The sequence below is a fragment of the Cyanistes caeruleus genome, chromosome 7, assembly GCF_971803275.1.
Source record: "Cyanistes caeruleus chromosome 7, bCyaCae1.hap1.1, whole genome shotgun sequence".
In the NCBI taxonomy this organism is placed as follows: domain Eukaryota; kingdom Metazoa; phylum Chordata; class Aves; order Passeriformes; family Paridae; genus Cyanistes; species Cyanistes caeruleus.
The window spans coordinates 10,593,662-10,605,403 of NC_141707.1; the positions used below are offsets into that span (position 1 = coordinate 10,593,662).

The 11,742-nt window shown below is 38.7% G+C and overlaps 1 long non-coding RNA gene across 2 annotated transcripts in view; it reads right to left on the minus strand.

The window, feature by feature from the left end:
* The window catches only part of LOC111931782 (uncharacterized), a 72,893-nt gene that overhangs the window by 23,083 nt on the left and 38,068 nt on the right, over positions 1 to 11,742 (minus strand). The window contains exon 5 of one of the 2 annotated variants that reach the window (XR_015289503.1): positions 1,878 to 5,867. The exons of the other annotated variant lie outside the window; for it this stretch is intronic. This is a non-coding gene — a long non-coding RNA (uncharacterized LOC111931782). Of the gene's footprint in view, positions 1 to 1,877; positions 5,868 to 11,742 lie in introns of those variants that run through there. 2 annotated transcript variants of the gene reach the window in all.

An 11,742-nucleotide genomic window follows, 5' to 3' on the forward strand; every position in this document is an offset into this window, starting at 1 on the left:
CAGGCTGCCTTCATTAAAGCAAAAAGGTAAATTCTCTGTCTGCAAAAATCCTTGTTTGAACCTCAGTTAATGCCATAAAAACACATTAGTATTTCATAAATCATTTCCCATTATCTATTAAAAAATATCTTCAATGGCATATTTTATAAATAATTTAATCCAGTAAAATGATACATGTCTAAAGTGCAGTCCCAGCACTTTTTAAAAGTAAAGTCAAAGAGCATTTGTTTCTTAGGTGAACTAATAACCAACTCTGCTCATGTGTGGCACAGGTGTGGCACATGATATGGCACAGATTTTGTCATTCCTGGTAGAGAGTTTTTGAATGCTGCATTACAAGATCATAAATTTAAATATTCATGTTTTATTATCAAGTGTATCTTCTTTTTTTTTCCATAGTCCTTCATTTATTTCCCTATTCTAAAAATATCTTATCAAGGATTTGAGTTATTGCAACTCCAATTTTCTTTTTCTTTAATATATTTTCCACCAATTCTCTGCAGTCAAGGGCTCCCAAGTTCAGGACTTTTACTCTCTTATCTCTTGCCTTATGCATACATAAAAACAAAACCTGTTAAATAGCAGAAAGAAGGTCAGAAGAAATAAAACAAGCTTCATAGTTGTGTGTGCTTGCTTCCTTTCCTCCCCACTGAAAAAGAAATAAGAGAGAGTCATTCCACACCTCTCTGTTTGACTAAGACAACCATTCCTTGATTAAGATAATAAAACAGATTCCCCATGGGACAAAACATCAGGCTAACAAAATAAAAACACAAAAGAAATGTGAGGAATGCACAACTAGTGCATGCTTATAAAACTGTACTCTATTATCCTGTTTTCCCTAATGCTATCTCATGTAGGCTATACATGAAAAACCACCACACCCTACACATGTACCACCATTTCTAGATTAAGTTATGTAAAGGTCACACGTCTTTAAAGAAATCATTAAAATAAGGTAAGTAAATAAGTAGCTTATGGAGGAAATGTTGTAGATTTTATTATTTTTTTGCATTTATTGAATCAATGTGTGACTGAGCAAGCACATGCTATTTTGAAAGATGTTTAATCGTGATACCAATTTTATTAGCCTTTTCCTAATTAATCAGAGTAGCTGACTGAGTAAGGAAAAAGGCTTTTGTTGGAAACCATCAATGAAACAGTCACAGAGCTGATAGTAATTAAGTGGCTCATCATTTGGGTCTATGCTGTGCTTTGGGATTTCCCCTGGTCTGATTGCACATTTACTTCTAATTTATTGAAAGTATGGTTAATTTTTTTGTGTGGTAGGGACAGCTTTTCCTTTTTTAACATTAGCAAATCAGTGGAGGATGGTCACAGAGTACAGACAGTATCTTCTGGTGTTGCTGCAGATGTGACAGGCATGAGGTGGCTGGGTCACAGGAAAACCCTTCCTTCCATCCATCCATCCATCCATCCATCCATCCATCCATCCATCCATCCATTCATCCATCCATCCATCCATCCCACCCACACAGCAGAACTATCGGGATATATGGATGGATGGATGGATGGATGGCTGGATGGATGGCTGGATGGATGGCTGGATGGATGGATGGATGGATGGATGGACAGCCATAATGTGCCTCTACATTTCCAGAGAGATCCCATGTTCAGCAGATCAAGCAGCTGCTGTGTCAGCACACACCTTCTGCGCTCTGGCACACTTCCCAAACCTGAGCAACACATCTGTCTTCTCCCCAGCCTTAAAACATGGCTCAGGCTCTTTGAAGTGACAGGTGAGCAAAAGGCATCACTACAGAGAACAGAGTAACTCAAGCTAAAGAGGTGGATTGCGATCAGAAAAATTGTGTTGAATAAGGCAGATCCCAATAGGAACATGAATGTCATTCTTCTTTTTTCCAGTTTTAAAGAGTGAATATGTTTGGCACTTCAAGGAAACCAGAAATCCCTCCAGACATGTTAAATTCCAACTCAGCTTTATATTATTAAATAACTAATGTGATCCAGCCATCCCTATAAACACAAAAGAAGTGCTGAACACAAGCAAAATAGCCCTTTTTACCATGAATAGTACTTTGTTTTGGACTTCATAGTATCTTTCCCTGCAACAGTCTACAGAGGATGTGAATTCCAATAGCCCATTTTCTAAAAACAGTGAAACACACAGTGTAAGCATTCTGCTTTCACTTTTGGGCTGTGCTACCCAGACAATGATGGATGACAGTCTAATGGATATACTTATTCCTATCTCTTTTCCATTAAAAAAGCCAAATCAAACCAAACCAATATGTTTTGGTACATAAGGCATGTTCTACATGCGAAACAGGAAAGTGAGGCAATAGAGTGCAGAGGAGCCCAGTCCCACAGTAAAAGTGATGTCCTGCCTCCCAAAGCCTCCTGTGATAACAGGATTTAGAAGCTTCCATGTTAACCCAAATGAATGCTGAGGAACATTCTTAAGTGCTTTGATCATAACAATTGTCCTGTGACGGTCATCTACCCTGGCCCTTAATTCTCAGTGTTTACACAGAGAGCATTTTCCAGAGAAGAGAAAAGAGAGTTAGGATACACCTTCAGTCAGAACACCGTGACCCACGGGGGTTCCAGACAAACAAATGAAGTGCAGGAGGAAAAAGAACATCTCTGTCCTCAGGCAGCCAGAAGACAGGGCTTGGGCACAGCCCTGCAGGAATCCAGCTGTGCTGCTTCTGATTGAGCTGGGGCAGTTATCCTGCCATAGTGTTGGTTTAAGGCTGTGAGGCTCTGAGCTTTGTGCTGGCCTTCAGGTGGGACAGGTGGCTTGACCTTTTCTGGGCTGTGCAGCTTTTTGCCCTTCCATGGCTTGCTGACATGGAAGCCATGTCAAGCCATGTCATGGAACCAGAGCTACTTTTGAGTTGAGAGTGCTTTTAGCCTTTTAGCTTGAACCACCGGCTACCAAGAATGAGCACGCAACAGATACTTTTACTCATTTTAACTTGTTCTGTGTCACATTCTTTCCCCCTTGGAAAGGTTATTTCAACATCTTGCTGATTTGTTGCATTTGCTTTTGCTTGCTCTCAGTGCAGGAACAGCCAGTTGCTTTGCTTCATTGAAACCTTTACTGTAAGAAGGCTGAGATCACTTTTCTGGGTGGTTTTTCTGAGTGTGGTATTGCTATTCTGAGTGGGAAGCATTACCCGTGAGTTTTGTGTTCCAGTACTTGTTCTCTGCTATTATTTAAGGACAAGTGATGTAGTCATATATAAACTAATTGTCAGCCCTAAAGGCTCTTGCTAAAAATTTGTACATTCTTCCAGTATAGTTAGAGCACCTCTACTACAAAACCTTACATTTTTTTCACCAGTTATTTATAACTCTGCCTGCCTTATTTGAAAAATTGTCCTTTTCTGCCAGTAGCAAAGGTTCACAAAGATAGTAATATGTTTTAATGACTGATTTTGTAGAATAAACCTAAGAAATAACCTCTGCAGGAGTTTTATCATCCCAGTTATCTGGTCTTAAGGGTGTTGCTTCTTTAAGAATTGAGAGCAAATTGCACAATATTTTGTTTCAACTCCTAATGCATATTTTCTTCAGTTCCAGTCTCCCCACTCCTAAGCTGTAAATGTAATGAATAGGTCTGATTTACAAGATGGATCATGAGAAAGTAGAAAAGGTCTTCCTACTGCTGTCTGCTGATCACAGACAATTCCACTTCAGTCTTCCATTCAAAACAGAACAAGCTGCAGAAAATAAGTGTTTCCATGATAAATAGACAGGGAAACATCTGCCATGGAAAACAAGAGATGCCAGTAATTAAAGAAGTTTCAAAAAAGAAGCTGTCCACCTTCTTTCACCAGAGAGAGGAGCAAAAATTATTTGCATCTCTCTATAGTTAAGGTAAATTAAAGACTTCTATGAAAACTTGTCCACTCTAATTTCTTGAAGCCTTCCTCAGTCTGATGAAGGAAACAATGCCTTTTCTAAGCATTGTGAAGTTAAAGCTCTCAACCCACCATGATTAAATTCAGAAACACATATCATATGTGATATTCTATTCCAGTTTTAGCAATATGTTTTCTCCAGGACCATATTTTTCACCCCAGCAAAGATGGACAGATGTGGTCGAGAAGACTCAGAGCAAATCAAATCCGTGTAGTGACATGACATGTTGCAGAGTACAGGTAGCAGAACTTTCTGCTCCTTTTTGGTTGCAATTTGTGAGACTGCCAGACAAGGAGATTAATCATATGGTTATACTTGCTGCATGTGGAGGAGCTGTCGAGCAAATAAAAGTTTTACTGAATCAGCAGGCATCTCTCTAGTGCTGTTACTTCTGCTCCTGAGATATTTCCAAGATAAGAGTTATAATCAATTCACAAGGAGAGCAATCAGAAGTCTCCAGATTTGTAGAAGCAATGTGATAGAACACATAAAGAAAGGTCTTAAGATCCCAGATACAGATTAATGTGTCTTGATTTTAATAAAGTAAAAATTAGATGCAATGCTGTTTTTCCATTCTTCGTTACTGTGTCTTGCTGAGGAGATAAATTTGAATTAAAATGCAAAGATAATTCAAGTGAAGGGATTTGAGTTTGGTCTCCAGTAATGCAGTGTTTGGGGAATATGATGCTGTCCTGTATTTTAAACTGAATAGTTTATGTACCAAACACACAAGGTATTATTTCATCCTACAAGGCAATACCAAAGTCAGAGTGATAAAGTCAGAGTGATTGGCAATGACCTGGTTTTTAAAGTGGAAACAATTCTAGCAGAAATTGAGGTTTCCTCATAGGATTTTATGATTCAGAAGAACAATTCATGCCATATAAACAAAATCACTTCCAGCCTAAAAGCATGTGTATCAGTTCTGTAGAACGATGATCCCAAAATGGCAATTGGAAATAAAGATTTATAATAGAAATCAATCTCAGATTTTATATTCATGTTACTAATCAGAAGTTGTGCAGTATGTAAATGTCATATATAATAAAGGGAATAAAATATGTTTTATCAGCTGGATTTTGCCAGAACAATACAACTTATATAAATAGTTTGTCTCAGCTAGAAAGAATTCAGCAGTGTTCTCAGAGGAATATTTGTTCTATGCAAATCAAGCTGGATGCAGAGGACTCAAACCAAATTGGATGCAGAGAGCTATAGCATCTCTTGCTGCATCAATCTTGTTTCCCAACACCCGCAGCCTCTCAGCGCTATACGTGTCTGAGGCAGTGTCCAGGCACGCCGGATCCCTGGCAGACACTCAAGCACTCAATCAGACACGGAATTTCTCCATGACTGCACCCACTGGCAAGCTCTGTCTAGCTAGGCTCCTTCTCATCAGCTTCCCCTCCTAGGGTCACTTGAGGCCACAAGGAGCTGGCTCAGAACAGGCTTCTGCCTCACTTGACCACAATGGGAAAAAGGGTGGAGAGGCTCTCAGGTACCTTTCTTCTGGATGAGAAACCAGCTGCTCCTTCCACTGGGACCTCTTAGCTTTGGGGGAAATGTCTTGTTTAGATTCCTTTAGTTTCCTCTCACCATGTGGTTGGTCCCCCTGGCAATAGGCACCTGCTCTTAGCCACATCTCTGCCTGCCTCAGGAAGACAGGCATGCAGGAATGGCCAGTGCCTCTCCTGCCCCTTCTTAATGCTCTTCTTCTTGTACCTGGGTGCTCCTTCATATGGTTCATTTGTTGTGCAGAATGCATCTTGCTGTTTATTTGGCATTCACTGCCTATGTGTAGAGTAAGGTCAAAAGTGAATACTGTGATAATTCTGACTTGCAATCCATTCTCAGTGAGCTTAATTGCACTAAGTAGCAAGTCCATGACTCCTGCTACATCTCTAGTTGCTCTAGGAGATACCAAGTCCCATTGGAAAACCTCCAAGGACTTGAACCTATGTGAAAAAAAATAGTCCAGTTATTTTTTATTATTATTTAATATTATTATATTTATTTATATTATTATTTTCCAGTAATTTCGTTACTAATTTTTATTCTATTTTATTTTTTTTAATATTTTAAAAGCCACTTATTATTAGATCTTATTTTACATTTTTCCATCTTGCCTATCCTATTGTTACTTAGTTATGGGATTGAGGGATAGTCTTCCAGAAATTATGTGCTGCATAACTTTGAATAAGTTGCCTTCTGCTCCTATTACTTTGATAGCCTGTGTGGACTAGAGAGGATGTGTTTGGTTATGAGGGGAGAGCACTTTTTTTATAGAGAGATAGAAATTAAATCATCTTTAAAAGGACAGTCCTGCAGGATGTCAGCAGGATGAGGTATAAAGGGGTAGGGGGATTTTAAGGTGTTATTGTCAAGCATGTTCACAAATAGTGTTTATGCCAGCAAAGAAATATGTAATCAATTAAATGGAAACTATAAGGACTATGATAATTCAAAATAAATTAACACCTTCTTAAGAGAAATTTGGAAAATTGTTGGATTTGTATGTCTCTTTCTTTGTTTCTTATGGCCTCTATTGCTGTTGGTTCTTTTCAAGTTAGGTGAATTGTTTTTTGATGACCCGCTTTGGGTGAGAGACAAGCATGCCAGAAATCCTTAAAAACATTAACTTAATTACAATATTCTCCCCAGATCACTAGAACTGGCAGAACACAATGTGTAGCAAAAAATACTCCTTTTTCAGCCTACAATTACATTTTGTGTAAACGCAGAGATTCAGGTCTCAAGTGTCCATTCTGAATGAAATATAAAGTGGATAATTTACAAGATTTTATTTTCAGGGGGAAGTTGATAAGATGACAAAACACAGTTGTTTCAAAGGTTTGCTTTGAGTAGCTACCACTAAATAGAGTAACTGTCTCTAGAAAAGGGGACAAGCTTCTGAATTTGCTCTTGCATCTGGCTGACCCAAAGCGATGTGCCTGCACATGTTGGGTGAGCAGTGGGTGCTGCCTGACCCTGTAATTCTAACCCAGGCTCCAGTGAAAGTGCAGCTTCTCCAGCTACAGTGCAGATGTTTTCCATACAGGAAGCCTCTAATCCAAACTTTTCCTCTGCTCCTCTTGCTGGCCTCACGTGGCCTTGTCGTGCTCTTTGCTCATTCTGAAACTATTATATACATTTGAATGGCAGCCAGACAGACTGCAGCCTGTTTTTCAAAAATTAGCCTGTTCTGACAATTGCATTTAGCAGAACATTAAAATCAACCAGGATGAAGGTGGAAAATAATTTAATTTTTCTTGTTAATGATTTTAAGTATGAAAATCACTTAAACACCACTAAGTAAGTCCTGTTTCTTCTTCAGCCATTTCCCATAGGTCCCACACTCAGGCACAAACCATATATATGTATGTCTTTATTCACACTAGAAAATTTCCAGATTGTACCAAGGAGACTTTGCCAAAGCATTTCTCTGAAGTGCTTCTGCTTCTAAAAAAAGTCAAGGTGAATCCTGAAAGATGCTGTACAGCACTTTGCTTGTGCTATAACTTGTAAAGCCCAACTCAACAAACCAGTTTTCCTGTGATGAAATATTACATTCTTGCTTTGAAGTGACAAGGTGTCAGGGTGACATGAATTGCTTAAAAAGTTTCATAGCAGAGCTCAAGAGATTTGTTTTCAAGGACTCACATATTCCTTGTGTTTGCACAATTAAGAGACAGATTTGTATTTTTTTTTCTATTGCCAAAACACACAGGAAAGTACACATAATTTACTGGAATACAATGGGATAAGGGAACCTTCTGAAGTACTTTATTTAGGTTTCTGTCCTGGTTTATATTTGCTGCTCTTTTTTTAGTGGGGTTTTTTTTTCTGGCAATTGGAATGGATCTGAATTTGCACTCTCCCAAAATTTATAGAGCCTGTGAGCACGTGTGTGGCGTGGGTGGCTTAGCAGTATTTGCTGGATCTGCAAAAGGAAACTTTTGCATGTATTAAGATGATAAATTTCACAACTGCTTTGAAGGTGAGCCGGAACAATCTTAGTACTTGGTTGATTGAAAAGACTGTTTAATGGCCACTATCAATCATATATTTTTTAATTTGCAGATTTCTTATTTGCCCATTGTGTGGCTTAGTCAAAACATGCTTCATGCAAACTAGGGATTTATTAAAAAGCCCAAACACCCCCTTTTGTTTGTTCCCTCCCTTTGTGTTACACAAAGACACAATAACCCCATTATACCTTTATTTGTTCCCATGGAGATTTCAAGACACTAGTAAGAGAAGAGATCTACATTACATAAAGGTCATAAAACACATCTCTAATGCATGGGCTCCCTTGAAACACCACTGCACCTTCAGGCTGTGTCTGTATGACCAAATCCAAGCGTGCCTGGAAACATTTCTGAGCGCTGGGCTGCCAACATCTGTGCTGGTGAAGAGAGCTTTGCCTGGCATGAATTCATCTTTTTACAAACAGTGCTGTACCCAAACAATGCCTGGGCACTTTTTGGTGTTTAGAGAGTTAAATGACTGTAGTGGCCATTCCCTCCAGGCAGGCCTCCTGGAACCTCTCCTTTTGGAGACTGAAAGCTGTTCAGCACTGACACAGATCACCTCACTCCGTCTAGACCCAAACACAGTCTCAGGCCACGGTTATTTACTGGAGCAGGTGTAGCCAGAAGAACTTCTACAAGAACCAGAAGAAATTTATATTTCCCCACGCCTTGTGCTGTCTTGGAAGGCTATTTTGGAAACAAGAAAACCCAGCACCTAGTCTCTTGGATAAGGAACATCTGCTTCTTTGTGATTTTTATAATATCAGGTATCATACAAAACTAACAAAGGGTTCTCTCTCCAACTTGGTTGCAACAAATCTGTCATTTCTGAGAACAGATTTTCAGCTGAAATATTTCCATCTCAGCCAGTGTTCCAGTGTATTTCAGTTTCCCATTAACCTGCTGAGCTTCATTGTTGTGGCAAATGACAAATAGGAAAAAAAACTACAATTATCCCAAAGTTTCAGGGCAAGACGTGTTTGAAAAAGAAACTCATTACTCTGGCTACACACTGGACCTCAAAAGGGTAGGTCACAGAGTACTGAAAAGAATAAAAATCACATAAAGCTTTTAGTAGAACTTTGGAGGTTCACAAACTTATTAGAAATGCTCAGGAAGAAGGAAAAAGTTGACTGACGGAAGAAGGAAAAAGTTGACTGACAGTTAACTGATTAAGGACATATTCTACCTCTGGTAAAAAAAATAAATACTTAAAGAAGCAGATTGGCCACTTGGAGACTTCTGTCATAAACCAAATGACAAAAAACACCCACAGAAGTCAGTGAAGAATCTAGTCTTGATAGGACAAGGGTAAGCAGATGTACAAGCTTGTGCTTTAAAAAATACATTAATATTTAAAATGTTTGTTATATACAAAATTCCCAAATAAAATCCAGTCTATTGACATAGAATAATCTGTGCCTCAGAGGTGGACAGAATTAGTGGGGATATTTTTGATAGTGGAAGCAACTCAAAACATAAGCAGTGTAAGAGGAAGAATATACAGAGAAAAAAATGGGTTATTTACGCCAAGCTTCCTCCTAGAAAGGATGCAACGAGAAATATTTGTAATCACTAGCAAAAACAATTTAAAAAGTAAAACAGTAAAAGTTCTGCAGTGCTGCTGGCTGGCTTCCAGACCAAGGGGCAGTCAAATGCCTCTTCCTCCCCCTCCTTCTGGTACTAGCAGGAGTCAGAAACTCTGGGGCCAATAGCAGCATTAACAGTGTAAAGGTCTTTTAGGATTTTCTAAGCAGAGTTGTATTCAATCCTTACTTTTTTGACTTTGGATTGCTTCTGCCAATTTTTTATTTCTTATTTTCAGGATATGTCGAGACTGCTTATTTCTGTCTTTCACTGTTTTCTGTCTTTCATATCTTTTATTACTCCTGTGTATTGTTACTCTGTATTTTTTCTTCCAGGAGAATGATTTCGTCCCTTCCTTATTGCTCTTCTGTGACTGCTTCTCCATCTTCCTCCTAATCTGTGCCTGTCATATCTACCTTTTCCCATTCCAGGTTTCTTTTTTCAAAGATAAAAGAAATTAAAGAATTTAGAAACCATTTGTTCTAATATTTTGTAAATAATTTATTCCTCTGTCTTCCACATTATCTCTTCCCTAAAAGACTTGTGCTCTGCCATCTGTTTAATTTATAGGTGCTTTTGTATAATCTCTCTTGAAAAATTCATTATATGCAAAATCTCTTTCATGATCTTCACTAACAGAACAGTGATTAAAAACATGTTGGAATAAGTTAGAAGTGACTCAGAGAGTTTTGGAAAGGTGCAAAGTTTTGAAGGCGTTCTTGAGCATGTAATACAACCTTGAGTATCTGTTGCTTCTTAGAACTGGAGTGCACATAAGCTGCACCACTACAATCAAGAGATGAACCTTCCTTGTCTAAAGGGTCTGCCAGAACAATTACTGTGAACAGACTATTGCACAAGGGAAACCACTGCTTGAAGTTTGTTTTAATAGGCACCTTTCAGGTACTGTCCTACCTTTCAATTTTTGCTTTCAGTTGAAGGGAGAGGCTTCTTAACAGAGCTTTATGATGGCTGTTTTCCAGATGGGATTTATTCATTAAGAACAGTGCACATGTGTATTGTCTAAAGCAATCCAAAATGAGACCTTTTTCAGCAGAAACCACAAACTGAAAAGTAGCCCTGTATGAGGATTAAGCCCAAAGACACCAAGCACTTGGCATCTGGTATTTATCTAAGCATTACATTTGGATTTGGCTACTAATCTCAGCAATATCTGGGAAATTGTCAAGTCCAGTTGTGACACACACCACAGTTTGGATGACTGCTGACTTTTCTTGTGGACAAAATTCTTCTTTTAATTAAATCCTGAAGGTCTGATGACGTTAGGTATGTATTGTGAATGCCAGTAACATTTTCACTTTGATCTCAATGGGAAGTGTCCCTACTTCCAAGATGAAAGATGTACCAAAAAGGACACTCCCCATTAAATAGATTTGCTGTCCGTAATGACCGAGTCTTACTCAACTTTCAGGTTTTGCTGCCTACCACCTTTCCATTGGATAGTCTTAAATAGTACTGAAATTTGTCCTTGTGCATTATTCAGTAATGACATCAGGTCAAAGTAAACATAGCATTGCTACCACAATAAACCATTTCCCTGTGGTTTACTGGAACAACCTGAAGCTGGTGTGTGTAACATTTTCTCTGTGAAATTATTAATATCATGTGAGCCAATTGCTGAAAAAATTACAAATGAAGGAAAAGGAACTACAGCAAAGGAAATATGGCACTAATGACCAACTTACCAAAGTAAAACTGTGATACACCTCAGAAAACAGCTGGGCATCAGATGCAGAAAGCAGCAATCCCACCTCTGAAAAGGTCAGAGAATCATCTATTGACCAAATAGGATACTGATCCTTTCCCTGTCTGGACACCTCTGTTCTGCCATCCCTGCAGCCTGCAATGCCATCAGCTCTGGGGTTTCCCACTACAGTGTAACTTTCATGAGGTAGTCAATCACCAGAAATGTTCTAGAGTAATAAAGAGTAAAATGCATTTGGACCTTGCATTGGACTGTGGGAGTGGAGAGGTTAAGGACACCTGAATGCTGTTTTATTTTCTGCCAGGCCTCTCATCACTCCAGATACAGCAGTGCAATCTGTACAGCCTTGCTTCTTTGCTGTATTTCAAATTGGCTCGGCTTGATTTTTACTATTTAAATTATTCTTTTCATTCTTGAATTCAAGTGATCTTACACTTCAAGGGGTTTGTATACTTTCCTGCAGTTAATTCTACTTTAGTGAATGTT